The sequence below is a fragment of the Protopterus annectens genome, chromosome 10.part0 (genome assembly GCF_019279795.1).
Source record: "Protopterus annectens isolate FY-2018-M chromosome 10.part0, PAN1.0, whole genome shotgun sequence".
In the NCBI taxonomy this organism is placed as follows: Eukaryota; Metazoa; Chordata; order Ceratodontiformes; family Protopteridae; genus Protopterus; species Protopterus annectens.
The window spans coordinates 1283685169-1283703976 of record NC_056744.1 but is presented as its reverse complement, the minus strand read 5'-3'; positions in this window follow the sequence as shown (position 1 = coordinate 1283703976).

Genomic DNA, 18808 nt, shown 5'->3' with positions numbered 1-18808 from the left:
TCACTCTGAAGTGCTGCATCATGCCAAACTCAGTGCAAACATTGAGGACATGAAGTGAAGGTTTAACCTTCTTCTGTCCTCTATTGGTCCGTCTTAAATTCAGTTTCCCTATTACTCTAGCATGTCCAAAGGTCAGTCAATGGTTTCCTCTCCAGTCCAGCTGGTGAATCAGGGAATTTTGAGGCAATGTTACAACTGTCTCATGTACACGGACAACCCTCTCCTCCTCCAAACAGGTTCAAATATATGTGAGAGATGCAAATATTTAGCTAAACTGGAGGCTGAGCTCTCTGATCTCAAAACTGGTGTAACCAGTCAGGAGGAGAAGGTAACCTCACACAACACAATTCCAGTATCACATACTCCCACCACATCAGCGAACCAAATACATAAATACACAAAAACATACTCGGAGGCTCTAAATAAAAATCTACCTAAGCAACAGAGACCTCCAAAGCAGACATCCAAGCAAACGCTACCTCAAAACAAACAACACATAACCCACAAAGTCAGTGTGCCAAGCAGCCACAGCCCTTAAGGCTGAATAACACACCTGATACTCTTGTTATAGGTGACTCTATTGTCAGACACACTGACGTCCTGCTCACCAGGCTGAATAAAGAGAAGGTCACAGTGAGCTGCCTGTCGGGTGCTAGGATCCGCCACATAACGCAAGCACTCATGTCAATCTAAAGCAAATACAAATATGACTCAGTCATTGTACAGGCTGGTGTGAATGACCTGAGATGTACCTCCCTGGACTACATGAAAAGAGACATAGAGGAGCTCTCTGATCATGTAGCCCAGGCTGGTATGACCCTGACCTTGAGCAGCATCTTACCCTCACCTAGAATGATGCCACAGTACAAAGACAAAATGATCGATTTTAACAATTGGCTAAAATTTTGGTGTCATTCAAAGGGGATCCAGTGTCTGTCAGCCTGGGATGACATGCTCGACAAGCCACGTTGCTTCGCTAGGGACGGCTTGCACCTGTCACCACTGGGCTTTCGGATATTGACAAAGGCTCTTGCCACCCCCATAGTGCCTTTTTTAGGCAAGGCTCAAAAGTCAAACCCACCCCCATAGACAGCACAAGGAATAAGAAACTAAGGGTAATGCTGCTAAACGCCAGAAGTCTTAACCTCAAGATGCACGCACTCGAAGCTCTCCTCAGTATGGAGAACATCAATATCTGTGCAGTGACAGAAACCTGGTTCAAGGCTCCAGAGAGCACCCCAGCACTACCAGGCTATACCTCATATCATGCTTTTCGGCCCCAAAACCCGGACCGAACCACAAAAGGAGGGGGAGTTTCCATATTTATCAAGGATATCCACACCTCCAGGTTAGTGGCATTGCACAAAGTATCGGAGACCATCCATGTGCAACTAACAGTGGGCAAGACTGCTTTTCAGTTTATAGCATCCTACAGACCACCCTCTCAAAGTCAGGAATCCCATTCGGCTTTCCTAAAAACATTGGAGAACATGAAGATCTCTCCGAACACCATTATATTGGGCGACTTCAACTACCCAAACATTGACTGGAAGCACTACTCAAGCCCCAGCACCTTAGCCCAAAGATTCCTGGAAATTATAAACTCAAATGCTATGGAACAACTAGTCACCACTCCTACAAGAGGGGACAACATACTAGACCTGATCATTACCAACATGGGGACTCTATGCTCCACACCAGAAGTATATCCCTCATTGGTAAGATCAGACCATAAATTAATTTCACTGGATGTCCACATCCCGACCCCACCCCCAGCCCAGAAAACCACAGTGAAAAACTTCTCAAAAGCGAACTTTTCACTTCTCAAAACTGAAAGGGAATCCTTCAAGGCCCCAGGGCCAGTGGAAACTACAGCCCAAACTGCAGAATCTTATATAAATGCATTCTATGGACATCTCCAGGAATGCATGGATCATGCTATCCCAAACAAAACCAAGACCCAATCATCCAAAGGCAGGCGTCCAGTCTGGTGGACCCCTGCCATAAATAAACTGTACAACAGACGGAGGAAGCTACTACATGATAGAGCAAAATCCCTAATAGGGAAGGCATCTCTGATCAGTACTAGCAAAAAATTACGATCCCTCATAAAATCCTCCAAGGCCAGCTTCGAGAGAAAAATTGCACAGGACACCAAAGACAATCATAAGGCTTTTTTCAGTTATGTTAAAAACCTGGGATGCAACTCCCAGACTTGTTCTGAGTTGATTCTAAACAACAAAAAATACACTGAACCCACAGACATCGCCAATATCCTGGCAGACAGGTTCAGTTCAAACTTCTCCACCCCCTCCCCCCCAAAAGAGCAAGTATCTATCCCAGCAGAGGGCTGCCTCCCAAGCATCTCAGATGCTCAGGTGAAGGCTGCCCTCTCCAAAGCAAAAAACACTGCTTCCATGGGACCAGATGGCGTCCCAGGTTGTGTCCTACATGAACTACAAGAGGAACTAATCCCTCAAATAAAACAGCAATACAATCTCAGCCTCACTACAGGATATGTGCCCACAGAATGGCGTACAGCAACAGTGGTCCCACTCCACAAAGGTGGAGCCTCTACGGACCCTGGAAACTATCGCCCCATAAGCCTGACTAGCTTAGTCTGCAAGGCTATGGAGAGGATCATCATGGAGCTCATAAACAAAGACATTGGGGACCTACAGACACTAGATCCTACCCAGTTCGGCTTTGTCTAGGGCAGATCCTGCCTTTTGAACCTGGTTGACTTCTTTGAAACAGTCACCAAAGCCATAGATGGAGGGAAGGTAATCCACACAGCCTATCTGGACCTTGCAAAGGCATTTGACACAATACCCCACTCGGGCATCATAGATAAGCTATCCAGCTTAAATATAAACCCCTATGTCACAAGATGGGTTGCAAACTGGCTCAAAGACAGAACCCACAGAGTGAGAGTTGCTGGAGCCATGTCAGACTCGAAACCGGTCACAAGTGGCATCCCACAGGGTTCTGTCCTGGGACCACTCTTGTTCGGTATATACTTTTCCGAGGTACAGGCAAACGTGGGAGGACTATGGCTCACCAAGTTCGCAGATGACTGCAAACTGGGCGCCATAATCAACTCTCCAGCTGACACAAACATCCTTCAAAAAGGTCTCACAGAGACAGATAACTGGTGCCAGCACCATGGTTTAAAGCTAAATGCAAAAAAATGTATAGTCATACCCTTTGGCAAAAACAATGTGCCCACAAATTACCACATAGGCGGAAACCCATTAAGTACAGAGAAAGTTGTTAGGGACCTGGGGACCCAAGTTGATAGCAATCTCTCCTTTGAAAACCACATTGCGAAAGTGGTTAGAAAGACCTTCTACATAGCCCACCTCATCACGAAGGGTTTCACATCTAGATCAAGAGAGGTAATCATGCCCCTTTATTCATCCCTCATCAGGCCCATCATAGAATACAATGCCCCTTTTGGGATGTACCTTACCCGACACCTGCAGCAATTAGAAAGACCCCAAAAGTATCTCACCAAGAGGATCAAGGGTCTCAAACAGATGCCATATGCTGCTCGGTTAAAAAAACTCCAGCTCTACTCAGTTGCATACTGCCTACTTCGAGGCAATCTGTGCCTGACATACAAAGCTATGTCAAATCCAGAATTAATGGACATGCTCCACCTCAGTAAATCTAAATCCCTTAGAGCCACACGCTCGAGGGACTTGAACCTCAGCACAGAAATAAATAGAACTTGCTGGAGGGACAGGTTCATAACCCAGAGGCTCCCTTCGCTCTGGAATAGAATTCCAGTTCATGTGAGGCAGAGCACCTCACTGAATCTCTTCAAGAAGAATCTCGATAAGTGGATGGGGGATCGTAGGTTTGTCCCAGAGATTACTCCCGTGTCACTATTAGACAGAGGCACAGTAAACTAAACCTTAAAAAGGGCACAGTATACTCAAATCAAGGGGTGGCATAAGCCATACAGAATCGGACTAGGCTTATAATTGCTCCAGGGCAGATAGCCTAGTATGAACCTATGAACCTATGAACCTATAAATGGGCCATTTCTGGCCATGGATGTTCTGTGTAAATCATTTTTTTTACCAGATTAAATGTGTGTAAAAGTATTGGAAAGGATAGTGGTGAAAATGGGCTGTCAAGCAGAGGATAGTACATGGGGAAAGAATACAAGAATTTTCAGGATGGTCATGAGAGAGAATCATAGCTACCCAATTCTTCATAATGTAAATGTACAATTGCATGCACAATTTCATGACTTTGCTGAGTCAGCATACCAGTGACAGGTGGGAACAATAGAATAATATTGTATGGCCAATTGGACCAAATCAGTTATGTCAAGATAACACACAGACATAGAGAGCTATGTATGGGGCATAATTCGTTTTGTGGGACAGGTGTCCATTTTTTGTGGGAGGTAGAGTTTGAGAGGAATATTGGGAAAGGTGCTTTGGAATGAGAGGGCCAGGTAGGTAGGGTAGGTTCATAAGCATGTGCAGACATATAGGAAGACAGACAGGCATGGTAAAGGAGACATAAGTTTGGGGACAGCATGATTAGAAATAGGTAGTTGAAATCTGAGGCACACCCATGTCCAGCTTAAGAACAGTGAGAATCTAGTCCTCAACCTCAGAACTATCATCACTGTCTCCTACAGCAGCTACTTGGGTCAGTGCCAGAAGTGGCATCACCCTTGCAGTGCTATGCAGGACCCTTTCAACTTTGCTGATATCTACACCAAGGCCCCTCTTCATTATGTCCTCTACCAGCCCTGTCAGCTCCTACCAGATGACAAAATCATCACCTCCACTACTACTGCTCCTGGAATGTACCACTGCACCAACAGCTGGGACAGATCTAGCTGATGCAGGTGGACCAGGTAGGGCAAGAGTCATGGAGGCAACACTTACAGGTTGTGACCCAGAAGTGCTAGATGTCTGTGTAGTCATCTGCAAAAAAATGGAGAGCCAATACACAGTGGTCGGTGTATCTCTCTGTGCTGCTGATTATTAGCAAGTTATGCAAACAGCAGATATTTAATAAATTATTGCTCCCCACAAAAAAGGGAGAGAAAGAGAAGGGTAGAAGGTTAGGGGAGACAAGCAAAATAGATAATTGCATAATGGCCTTTTACAGTACTGTATTTTTTCAATAAACTTGATTTGGAAATACATAAACAATTATGATATGATATTTTACTATTCTACACCTTTGCCACATCCATATATAATGGAAAGATATTTATGTGTCATGAATAAACGAATCTCACTGCTATTATATAAGAAACATCAGCCTTTGTTTCCCTATGGCAGATAGGAAATATGCATTCTAATTTAATAACTGCAGTTGCCAAAATTGTATTCTTTCTGTTGTATTATTGCTGTTAATATTTTATAAATACATATCTACTAAAAACAAGTAATTGCTGCTTCTGGCTACTAAACTCACACACAGTTAAGCTGGTGTTGTCATTGGGCAATCCAAGCAGCAAGAGTTTTTGCGGAAGGCATGCATGCATGCTTAAGATGGAGGTTGATGTGTGCCTGCTGAAAATGCTAGTGCTTGGGGGGAATGAAATTAAAGTCCTGCCATGAATTTGTACCTGAGTCATACTTACCCCAAGCCTCTCTGTGGTAACTTAATCTCTGCTGGTGTACAGTACAAAAAGAAAAGAAATATATATGAAGCATAATGATTACCTGTACTGGCTGGCTAGATCATTAATGCCATATGATAGACAAGTTATGGGTAAGTATACTTTTGCAACTGGGGGAGTGTTTGCAGTCCTAAATTCAGCCACCCATCAGCTAAGGAGGTCCTGCTTGCACTTTCTAAGGTCACTATAGTGGTTACAACATTGTTTCCTGCTAAAGTATTCCAAGCCTCAGCCTTATACCAAGACCCAGTTTAACCCCACTGCAGCAGCCTACATCTTCAGTGCTTCACAAGGAGTGCCAAAAATATTCTGGAATCTTCAGCACCCACCTTTGTGCTCTGAATATAGCACCATTCCCTCCTTCACCAATCATGTCTGCAAAGGTCAAGCTAACAAAATATGTCTGAATGGGTGCCTAGTTTAGATCCTGTGAGTAAATGGTTGTGTGTAAGCATGCACAGCCTTGCCAACTGTATTTGCACAATGTTCAGCAGATGGAGTCCTTGGCAGGCACATTGGCACTACTTAGTAGTAAAGATATGGAACATGGTATTGAGCGTTGCCATGTGTGATGTACAACTTATTGTTCACAGGTTCCACTGTTCAACAATGGAATGCTTAATGACATGACTTTTATTTCTTGCAGTTTGGAAGGAGAAGAAGGATTAATTTTGACATATTGTGATCACGGGGCTTGCATAATGTTAATATTTTGTTGTAAGAGCTGGGAATCTAACCCATGGGGTAAAGCATGCAAAAATTGAAAGTTAGCTTATTAAATGACAATGCCACAGGATAACTTCCTTTCAAGCTTGGAAATTATGGTTATATTAATTTGTGAATGACTAGCACTATACTTCAAAAAGGCCTATATGTCTATGATTTTAATTATTCCTAGGAATAAATTTATATGTAAGCATCATTATTTTTGCTTGTAAATATATTTCAGATGGATACATTTGAGTGTGCTGATTACTACAGGTTGGAGTATGTCACATACATACTTCACAAGACATAACTGTCCTAAAAAACATAGCTTGTATATGTGATGAGTCATGATGATTATAACAAAACTCTTGTGCCCATCATACATATGGAAGTGCATTTTATGTTAAATGTCAACATTGTCAGGTTTAAGAAACTGGGGACACATTATCTTGAGGTTATATTTGAAACACTAATGATATATGCTAAAATAAAAAAGTTTACTAATGCAAACATTGCTGATACATTTCTTGTAGGAAACATTTAGTAGTATCATATTTCTTTGCTGTTAAAGTCCTAATAAAAATGTTTTGACAAATGTGATTTTTACACCCATTGAAAAGCATCTTTGAATTCAAAACTTTAGTCAGCTGTTTTCATCTAAGCTCAGAGCATTTGCACTTTGTGCCACAGAGATAGGTATGTGACAGGTGGAATTTCCAGGAAACACAAATAAGAGACAAACAAAACTATAAGAAGCAAAACACCCTTGCAGGCTCCAAACCTTCTTTAATGATGCACAAAATAAAAATAACTGTTAAAATGCAAACATCACACTAGATACAATCAGTGTTAAGTGCTTTCACTTAAGTCAATCCCAAGCTTCATCACAACATGGAATAAAATCTATTAGCCATTTTTATACAAATTCAAAAAATGTCAGCCAATAGTAAAATCTCATGTATAATTAATTAGATTAGTTCCCTTGCCATTGCTTAAAACAATAATTAAATATATATTACTATGACTAATCCATTGTATTTAAACCTCATAACAGGATAAAAAATCAATACACTTAATTCCTGCTCTTCTAAAGTTTAGCTGTCCTCAATTTAAGGACACTATTGATGCTTAAATGGTCATTGAGACCAGGTTTTTTCATTGAATCCAGCCTAAGCTGCCAGTAAAGTTCTTTATATTCTAGGCAGGCTTCCCACAACCCACCCCTGATATCTTGTTTCACTTGTTCAAGTACAGAGAACTTAAAAATACAATTCATACACTGTTTCTTATGTCTGAATAGAGCATTTGTATCTTTTTTTCTGGGAAATCTCATGTCGATGTTCATATATTCGTCCTTTCAATGTTCTCTTTGTCTTGCCTATATAAAAGCTGAAACATTTGACAAATACTAATATACACAACCCCTTTGCTGTTACAGTTGAAATGCTCTTTAAACTTCCTTTTAAATTTTCTGGATGGAATACTAATACTTTCTTGTTCCGAAATGCTACTACATTGCTGACAAAACTCACACCTGTATGTTCCCCCTTTCTTTTGGGATCTAACTATACTGTTGTCGTTGCCATGATTTTCCAACATCTCCTTTAAATTCATATCCTTCTTATTGATAAATGTTGGTACAGAATAATTTTACTGGTTTCACTATTTGTAGTCAATAATTTCCAGTATTTCCTAATAATATTCTCAATTTCACATGAATGGATCGTATGTGTATGATTAAATGCCATCTCATAATTGGACCCTACCTTATTGCCTAAGTTATGATTACTCTGTACTAGAGTTTTCCCCAAAATTGGGTTATATTTCCCCTTCCTCCCCTGGTTCACTTCCTTCATTAACTGGTTAACCAAGTTTTCGGGGTACCCTCTCTCTACAAAAAAAATCCTTCATTACCTTCATTTCCTCTAAGAAGGCCCAATCTTTACTGCACATCCTTGATGCCCTAATTAATTGCCCCTTAATAATACCCTTTTTCTTATTATAGGGGTGCTCACTCTCAAAGTACAAATATGAGTTGGAATGCGTGGGTTTTCGTTAAATATTGGAGTGAAATTTCTTCTCTTCCCTATTCTTATATATAGTCACATCTAAATAATTAATTAGTTCTTGTGATATGTGCCAAGTAAATTTCAAAAAGAAAGTTGTAGTCCCAATGTATTCCAGAAATTGGGTTAACTGGGTTTCCGTCCCCTTCCAAAAAAGACTAATGTCATCTAAAAACCTGGTATATAAAGAGATGTATTTATTCCAGGGGGTTTCAAAAATAAACTTCCTCTCCCAGTAATATAGAACCAGGTTTGCATACAAGGGGGCACATGGAGCCCCCATGGCCACCCTTTTCTCTTGTTTATAATATTCACCTGCAGAACACATGAAATTATTTTTCAATATTAATTCCATTAATTCTATTATCAAGTTCCTTTGCTCATTAATTAATTCACTTCAATCAGATTGTCCTGAAACCCTTCTATACCCTCTAAATAGGAAATACTAGAGAGTAATTCTATTACATCAATAGCTACCATACATAATCTTCTTCATATTTGTCATCAGTAACTTTGCTTAAAAAATCCCAAGAGTCCCTGGAGATGTGCTTTAAAGATATGATATACCTTTTCAGAATTTTGTCAATGTATTTAGCCAGAAAAGGTGGTTTCTCTACATTTATGTGGGTTTTGGGGATTCCAAACACCATCAGAATCTTAGGCCTGGTTACTGTTAAGTAATCCAACAAGTCTTTATCTATAGTGCCCTGAAACAAATGGTCGTTAATATAATAATCCACTTTAGAATAGGCAATAAAAATCTAATTTCTAGAGACTATACTGTATTTGCATTCACCATTTAAAATTTCCAACATGCTAGTCTCATAGTTAGTGGCATCTATTAATACCATCCCACCCCCTTTATCAGGTTTCATTACTCTGAAATCTCTGCTTCTCAACATATCCACCACTTTTCTATCACTCTATGAAAAATTAGTTGTGACTGTTGGTCTGTTGTTAATTTTCCTTATCTCATTTTCTGCCAACTCCTCAAACACTTTTAAAGTGGGATTTAAAGGGGGGTTGTAGGTACTTTTCCTAGCCAGGTTGATAATTTGTCCTGTTACTTCCTTAAATAAACATTTCAGATTTAACTTACAAATAATTTTAATTCAATGAGGGAATTTACTGTTCTTAAGGGTCTAGTAGGGACATATTGAAATACCTTGGTAAATAAATGAAATCATCCACAATTAAATCTGTATAGTTAAATATATGAGAATTATCTTTGGTGTTCACCACACCAGTGTGTATCTCCAGTGTAGTCACATTGTTTTCTGTCTGTCGTTCCATTAATTCCATTGATTGTTCTTGTGGAAGGTTCTCTGAAAATTCCCTCTTCTTGGATTACCCCCTTCCCTCCCCATGTTGTATGTATTTCTGTACTGCCAATGATTGCTGGCCCTCTGTTTCTCCGCTAATCTCTCACTTCTCCTGGGACCAGGGGGGGGTGTATTTTCCAAAGGGTCTCAAGGGTCTTCCCCAAAAGTGGTTGAAATATGTTCATTTATAACTTGAAATACTTCATTGTTGTTACATCCCCCCTAGTCCCCATTATTCAAGCCACACATTTTCTTGATGGTGCATACCTGACCTGTCCCTGGTGGCTCTTTGCACTTCAATCCATTCCTCGGATGTCCCCATATACTATTGGTTACCTGGATGTCACAGTATTTAGAAAAGGGGCTAATTTTTGTACAAAGTTGCATAGAAAGGAATGTTATGCTCCATCTTTTTTACACAGGGACAGTATACACCCCCAGTATGTATTTTCCAATATTTTGACTGGCTAGTCTATGCGGATATCTCGCCTATCTGCTGAGGACATGGATTTCTTCTCAGAGATGGATTACTTGAGAGTAGCATTTGAAACAAGGGGCTATAAACAGAATGAGATATACAAGGCTCAGTGTAAGGTGTTAAAGGAACGGGGTGGTCAGGCAAAACCCTATTTTTCAGAGACAGTGATATCTGCATGTAAGTCTAGTACCATGTCCCCTATGATTCCGGTGGTGTTATCCTATACTCAAGATGTTGGTATAATACAGGATGTTTTGGCAAGGAATTGGCCCATTTTGCTGGGTGATGAGAGAATCCAGCATTGGTTGGATCCCAACCCAAGTTTGTTTTTAAAAACAGAATGAATTTGAAGCAGCACTTGTGCTACCCTAAACGGTGCACTAATGAAGGAACATGGGAAGGAACCCTTAAGTGTGGTGCCTGTGCCTATTGTGACAACATAGATGAATCCAGATTTTTTAAGCACTTGGGGACTGGTAGGCTATGGCAGCTGAGGCTCACTGCTAACTGTAACACCAAACACCTGGTTTATGTGGCACATTGTGTTATTTGCTTCAGATTCTATGTTGAAAAAAAACAACCGAAGGCTGAGAGAAAGGGTGAGAGATCACCTTTACTGTACCAAGAAGGATTTTGATTTCAGTGCATTAGCCAAGCATTCGATTCAGGAAGATTGTGATTATACCTTCCTTTTTCTGGTTTTGCATGTAGTCGAGACCGGTCTGAGGTTAGAGGACATCACTAATAAAACTGAAAACATTGAATTACAATGGATTTTATGTCTGGGCTCACATAGGGGACTAGGGCTCAATGATAGTGTTCCATTAAAACCCATATTGAGGGCTAAGAAACTTAAGTAAATGTATCTATTATAGGAATTCTTTTTCCTTTAAATTGTGTGGTTGAATTAATTGGTTAATCGGGTTGGATAAGGGACTGTTTTTATTGACTGTTGGAGTCAGAAGTATTGTATTTAAGTATGATTTTACTTGATTTTTGAAGAAGCAGTGGGTTTCACTGCGAAAGCACTCACCTTTTATTAATAAATTTTACGGTTTTAATTTTTCCTGCCTCGTTGAATTCAAGGTCTGTTTGCCTTTTGCTTGGGTTTCTTGTTTTGTTAGAAATAGTGATAGTTGCTATTTAAACAGCAACACCATGGTATCACAAAATGTGCTGAAATATGTATTCAGACCTTCATCTGTAAAGCTGTCATTTAACTGGATTCTAACCACACATCAGCTATCCTTTTTTCTCTGACCTCACTGCACTTACAACTTATGCCACATGGAAAGTTACCTGGCAGGTATATTCTTTTTACTGTGAACTATCCAGAGTGCTGATGACCATGCAATACCACCGAGGTAGTTTGTGCTACTTAAAGCAGCCTAAACTAAATGTTTCACGTTTTTCTTCAAGCTTTGAAAGTTCATTTCATGCTTCAAGCAGCATGCAAATAAAGAAGGCAATATTTACCACACTCATTTAAACAACTTTTTGGGAATAACAGCCTGAAAATCCATGAAATGAATTGCAGTGTATATGTAGCAATGAGCACAGCTAGTACTACATTACACCAATGTATTCAGCCATCTTACAAATCATTGCTGCATCAGCACTATCATGTATGTTTTACATTTTCAGGACTTTAGCTAATGCCAGGGGAAAGGAGAAGATCACAGGAAACAGCAAAATGATTTCATTGTTTACAGAGCACACACAATTAATATTAACAATTTCAAATGACTTATTTATCAGTTTTATGAATAAAAAAAATCCACGTCAGCAGAAACCAGCAGCAAAAAGTCCAATATTAAGTGTTTTATTAACATCCACTTTTCGTTCAAGAAAACTGAACTTCTTCAGACAAACATCAAAAGGTAACAAATATAAAAAAACTCCTTATATACACAATTAACAACACATGGTACATTTGAATGGACCAACCAACTGGTTGAAACTCGCTGACATCAATTTGTGGGAAAAAGCTGATCTCAAAGCTTCTTAAAGAGCTACTACATACAAAAGTCAAATCTTTACAGATTGTGTTTTGAAATCAGACAACTGACCAAAATGAAATAAAAAATTGTCAATGAAAATGTGTCTAAACATAAAATGTTTAAAACCAAGAAAAGCGAAACATAATAAATGGAACCAATTTGATGACGAAAAATAAGAAGTAAAACATAAAAAATAGTAAGTCATAAATGAAAAATAAAAATAAAAAATAATAAAATTACCTCTGCATACTTCTGAGTTTCAAAATGCAAGCTAAACTAACTCTGTCATTGAGACCAGGAGGTCTGTATGAGCAGAGTTTCAGCTGCCAAATCACTTCTAGGCGCTCTAATAATAGTTGAAAAGGACCCCCCCTGATGTCAAAGGGAACCTGTCCTAACACCCTAAAAGTAAAACTGTGCTGAGGGTGGTCATTAACATGTTTCGCCAAAGCGTTTTCACACTTATTTTTCCTAATACAATATAAATGCTCATAGATTCTTCCGTTAAAACCTCTGTCAGTCTTGCCCACATAAAACGCTGGGCAAGACTGGCAGCAAGCTAAGTAAACAATCGATTGAGATTTACAGTTGAATCTACCAACAGTGGAGAAAAGAGCCCCAGCAATTTTAAATCTCGAACCAGTGGCAATGTGCCTGCACATGTTGCAACTCTCACATTTGAAAGTGCCCTCTACTCTGACACGAGTGTCCTTTTTTGTTTCTAGTATCCGTTTGAGGTTATCACCCCTCCTGTATATAAAACTAGGCAAAGTACCAAACCTGGCTTGTAAGGCATAGTCACAACAGAAAATACTCCAGTTCTTGACAAATACCTCCTTAATTAAGTGAATCTCAGCACTATAATTAGTGATGAAAGAAATAGAAGTGTCTACTTTCTTATTGTCTACAAAGGCCTCAGGCATAACTGGAGGTGAATGTTCTAGTGGACAACTTGTGAACAAACTGCTTTGTAAAATAGGTTTATAAACACCACCATACCTTTTAGTCTGGACCTCAGTAACCAGGTCGTGAATAAACTTGTCTGGGTAACCTCTGTGTAGAAACAATCCCTTAATAAACTCACATTCTTCTAAAAAGGGTTCATCGTCTGTTACCATTTGAGCAGCGCGTACAAGTTGCCCCTTGACTACCCCTCTTTTTTGGTGCCCAGGGTGAGCACTAGTAAAGTGTAACATGGTGTTAGAATAAGAACTCTTATGAAATATTTTGGCCTTAAAGCTACCAGCAGAAATGTCTTTGTATAAGTCTACATCCAGATAAGAAATTCTAGAATCAGACTCTACAAATGTAAAATTCAAAAAAGACGTGCTGGAATTGAGATGGTCCATGAAAGTCCCCACATCATTAGTTGAACCTTCTGTCAATATAAAGATGTCGTCCAAAAATCTGGTATAAAAATCGATTTTGAACTGACCGTTGCAATTACCAAAGACATATCTGTGTTCCCATTCAGCCATTACGATGTTGGCAAAACTGGCCCCTATTGGTGAGCCCATGGCTACACCAGTCTTCTGTAAATATATCTCTCCCCCAAATGTTACAAATTTGAACTTCAAGATGATGTCTAACAATTCCTGCACCAATCTGATTTCTACACTGCTAGTGTTGTGATGCAATAAATGGTCAGTGATCCAGTCGATCCCTGTAGCATGAGGGATAGACGTATAGAGGTCTTTTACGTCTATTGTCAAAAATCTATGACCTCTCTTGAATTCTAAAGCACCCATGGCTTTTAAAAAAGCCCAAGAGTCTTTACAGATGTGTGTTTCCTTTTCAACATATTTGTTCAGTATATTGTCCACGTATTTGGCTATCAGGTAAGTGATTGAACCCCTAGCATTAACCAATAGCCTCATGGGAGGGTTGTGCACATCTTTATGGATCTTGGGTAATCCGAAAACTGTTGGAATCTTGGGAAACGAAACGGTCAAATATTTCAACACATCTTGTTCTATAACATTTTCTAAAAACAAATCATTCAAGAAGACATGAATGCACCTATACGCTGCATTCAATTCGTTAATGCAAGACAGTGTATAAGCATCCTGCAATAACATGTGGGTAAGACAGTTTTCATAATGACAAGTGTCCATTAGTACTAAACCACCCCCCTTGTCAGGTTTAAGAATTCTGACAGGTAAACTTTAAAAGTGTCCAACAAGTCAACTTCGTCATCAGTCAAGTTTTTGTTCGGAAGTGTCCTACAACAGTTGACTAAGTTTCTGATTTCGGTTTCACACAAATGTTCAAATAAAAAAAGTAAAGGGTGGATAGGGGGGGTTAAATGTACTTGGAACTCTCAAAGTTTTTTTGTCTAAAACAGTATTACCAAAAATTAACAATAAATTCAACTTACATATAAACAACTTTAAATCAAGCAATGTGTGTGCTAGGTTAAAATGTCTCCATGGAACAAAAGTGAGACCTTTTGAAAATAAATCAGCCATCTCCACAGTGATTGTAAAACTCGAATAGTTGTAAACAAAAAAATCTCCAAAACTGTTACTAATAATGTTAGGTTTTGTCCTTCTCGTTACTTCTGAAAAGGCTTCTTGCTGTTGTTCCTGTGATAGCTCCACGTGTTGTAAAACCTCTGATGGTTCTGTCCCCGGTTCGAGGAAAAAGACGGTGTAGAACGAGAAACCTCCTCATCCCTGCCACCATCAGTCACAAAATTTTCTGTAGGAACAACATCCTCCACATCCTCTCCAGTGGCCGGTCTACTAGGTCTAGCTGTCTGCCTCATAACCCCATGAGTCAGGTTGACAGGAACACCTAGACTGTCACCAACACTCTGAGAATGGGGGGGGGGGATATGCAGTTTGTTTATTATATGCATCTATGTCTCTTTTCAGTTTTTTCATTTTCATCTCCATATTATGAGATATCTGTTGGTCTATGGTCGAAAAAATTTGTTTATACTCATAACTATACCTGTTAAAGTCTACATGTGACTTAATATTGGTATCCAAAATTTCAATTTTAGCACTCAACTGGTCTATAAATTTCTGATAAAATTTGGCCATTAAGTCCATTAACTCATGTCCATGTCTATCAAACAAACAAATCAGCTCACTATGGAACTCTGAACCAGCTGTCAGTCCAGTGGGGTACTGCCAAGAGCGCAAGCCCTTTGGCACAACCCCCACTTTTTTACATTCATTAAAATAGGAAATCTCTAACTGAAGCTTCTTTACCTTTAAAGATTTGTGGTCCAAGGTCTTCAAAAAGTCCACTAAAAGAGCTTCTGATGTCCCTGTGTCAATAGACACAAACCCGTTCCTGTTCTCAAAAACTGGAAGTTGCTCATTCAACCAAGATGTAACATTCAGTGAGTCTCCAGTTCGGCTCAGAGATGAACTGGTCTATGTCTAGGAACCCTTGAAACAGTTGAGGTGGAACTTCCACTGTCCTCACAGTCATTTGACCCATCACTGGTGTCAGCTGTTGCCTCAGAAGCCAAACCAACTCAAAGAACATCTTCCTCCAAATTGTCAGCATTTCCCTTAACTGCTACTAGCCCATCCAAATGTTGGGAAAGCACATCAAGCCTTTCATTGAGTTTTTTAACCATGTTTGTAAAAGAAACCAGTGCAGAATTGTCCAAACAAGCACCTTCTTCCAATTCCTTAAATGCTACCAGTTGAATGCTACCGGTTGAAGCTACTGGCAATGGATGCAAAACAAACTAACTGAAGCAACAGAAGTTGAAACAAACTAAAATGAATAAAACAAAATCCATGTCAGCAGAAACCAGCAGCAAAAAGTCCAATATTAAGTGTTTTATTAGAGTGCCTAGAAGTGATTTGGCAGCTGAAACTCTGTTCATACAGATCTCCAGGTCTCAATGACAGAGTTAGTTTAGCTTGCATTTTGAAACTCAGAAGTATGCAAAGGTAATTTTATTATTTTTTATTTTTATTTTTCATTTATGACTTACTATTTTTTATGTTTTACTTCTTATTTTTCGTTATCAAATTGGTTCCATTTATTATGTTTCGTTTTTCTTGGTTTTAAACATTTTATGTTTAGACACATTTTCATTGACAATTTTTTTATTTCATTTTGGTCAGTTGTCTGATTTCAAAACACAATCTGTAAAGATTTTACTTTTGTATGTAGTAGCTGAACAGAGTTTCAGCTGCCAAATCACTTCTAGGCGCTCTAATAATAGTTGAAAAGGACCCCCCTGATTTTTATACCAGATTTTTGGACGACATCTTTATATTGACAGAAGGTTCAACTAATGATGTGGGGACTTTCTGTAAAGATTTGACTTTTATATGTAGTAGCTCTTTAAGAAGCTTTGAGATCAGCTTTTTCCCACAAATTGATGTCAGCGAGTTTCAACCAGTTGGTTGGTCCATTCAAATGTACCATGTGTTGTTAATTGTGTATATAAGGAGTTTTTTTATATTTGTTACCATTTGATGTTTGTCTGAAGAAGTTTCTTGAACGAAAAGTGGATGTTAATAAAACACTTAATATTGGACTTTTTGCTGCTGGTTTCTGCTGACGTGGATTTTGTTTTATTCATTTTAGTTTGTTTCAACTTCTGTTGCTTCAGTTAGTTTGTTTTACATCCATTGCCAGTAGCTTCGACCGGTAGCATTCAACTGGTAGCATTTATGGAATTGGAAGAAGGTGCTTGTTTGGACAATTCTGCACTGGTTTCTTTTACTAACATGGTTAAAAAACTCAATGAAAGGATCGATGTGCTTTCCCAACGTTTGGATGGGCTAGTAGCAGTCAAGGGAAATGCTGACAATTTGGCGGAAGATGTTCTTGGAGTTGGTTTGGCTTCTGAGGCGACAGCTGACACCAGTGATGGGTCGAATGACCGTGAGGACAGTGGAAGTTCCACCTCAACTGTTTCAAGGGTTCCTGGACATCCTAGACCTACTGGTGAATGTCCCAGGACCAGTTCATCTCTGAGCCGAACTGGAGACTCACTGAATGTTACATCTTGGTTGAATGAGCAACTTCCAGTTTTTGATAACAGGAACGGGTTTGTGTCTATTGACACAGGGACATCAGAAGCTCCTTTAGTGGACTTTTTGAAGACCTTGGACCACAAATCTTTAAAGGTAAAGAAGCTTCAGTTAGAGATTTCCTATTTTAATGAATGTAAAAAAGTGGGGGTTGTGCCAAAGGGCTTGCGCTCTTGGCAGTACCCCACTGGACTGATAGCTGGTTCAGAGTTCCATAGTGAGCTGATTTGCTTGTTTGATAGACATGGACATGAGTTAATGGACTTAATGGCCAAATTTCATCAGAAATTTATAGACCAGTTGAGTGCTGAAATTGAAATTTTGGATACCAATATCAAGTCACATGTAGACTTTAACAGGTATAATTATGAGTATAAACAAATTTTTTCGACCATAGACCAACAGATATCTCGTAATATGGAGATGAAAATGAAAAAACTGAAAAGAGACATAGATGCATATAATAAACAAACTGCATACCACCCCCCCATTCTCAGAGTGTTGGCGACAGTCTAGGTGCTCCTGTCAACCTGACTCATGGGGTTATGAGGCAGACAGCTAGACCTAGTAGACCGGCCACTGGAGAGGATGTGGAGGATGTTGTTCCTACAGAAAATTTTGTGACTGATGGTGGCAGGGATGAGGAGGTTTCTCATTCTACACTGTCTTTTTCCTCGAACCGGGGACAGAACCATCAGAGGTTTTACAACACGAGGAGCTATCACAGGAACAACAGCAAGAAGCCTTTTCAGAAGTAACGAGAAGGACAAAACCTGACATTATTAGTAACAGTTTTGGAGATTTTTTTGTTTACAACTATTCGAGTTTTACAATCACTGTGGAGATGTCTGATTTATTTTCAAAAGGTCTCACTTTTGTTCCATGGAGACATTTTAACCTAGCACACACATTGCTTGATTTAAAGTTGTTTATATGTAAGTTGAATTTATTGTTAATTTTTGGTAATACTGTTTTAGACAAAAACACTTTGAGAGTTCCAAGTACATTTAACCCCCCTATCCACCCTTTACTTTTTTTATTTGAACATTTGTGTGAAACCGAAATCAGAAACTTAGTCAACTGTTGTAGGACACTTCCGAACAAAAACATGACTGATGACGAAGTTGACTTGTTGGACACTTTAAAAAGTTTACCTGTCAGGATTCTTAAACAAGGGGGGTGGTTTAGTACTAATGGACACTTGTCATTATGAAAACTGTCTTACCCACATGTTATTGCAGGATGCTTATACACTGTCTAGCATTAATGAATTAAATGCAGCGTATAGGTGCATTCATGTCTTCTTGAATGATTTGTTTTTAGAAAATGTTATAGAACAAGATGTGTTGAAATATTTGACCATTTCGTTTCCCAAGATTCCAACAGTTTTCAGATTACCCAAGATCCATAAAGATGTGCACAACCCTCCCATGAGGCTATTGGTTAATGCTAGGGGTTCAATCATTTACCCGATAGCCAAATACGTGGACAATATACTGAAAAAATATGTTGAAAAGGAAACACACATCTGTAAAGACTCTTGGGCTTTTTTAAAAGCCATGG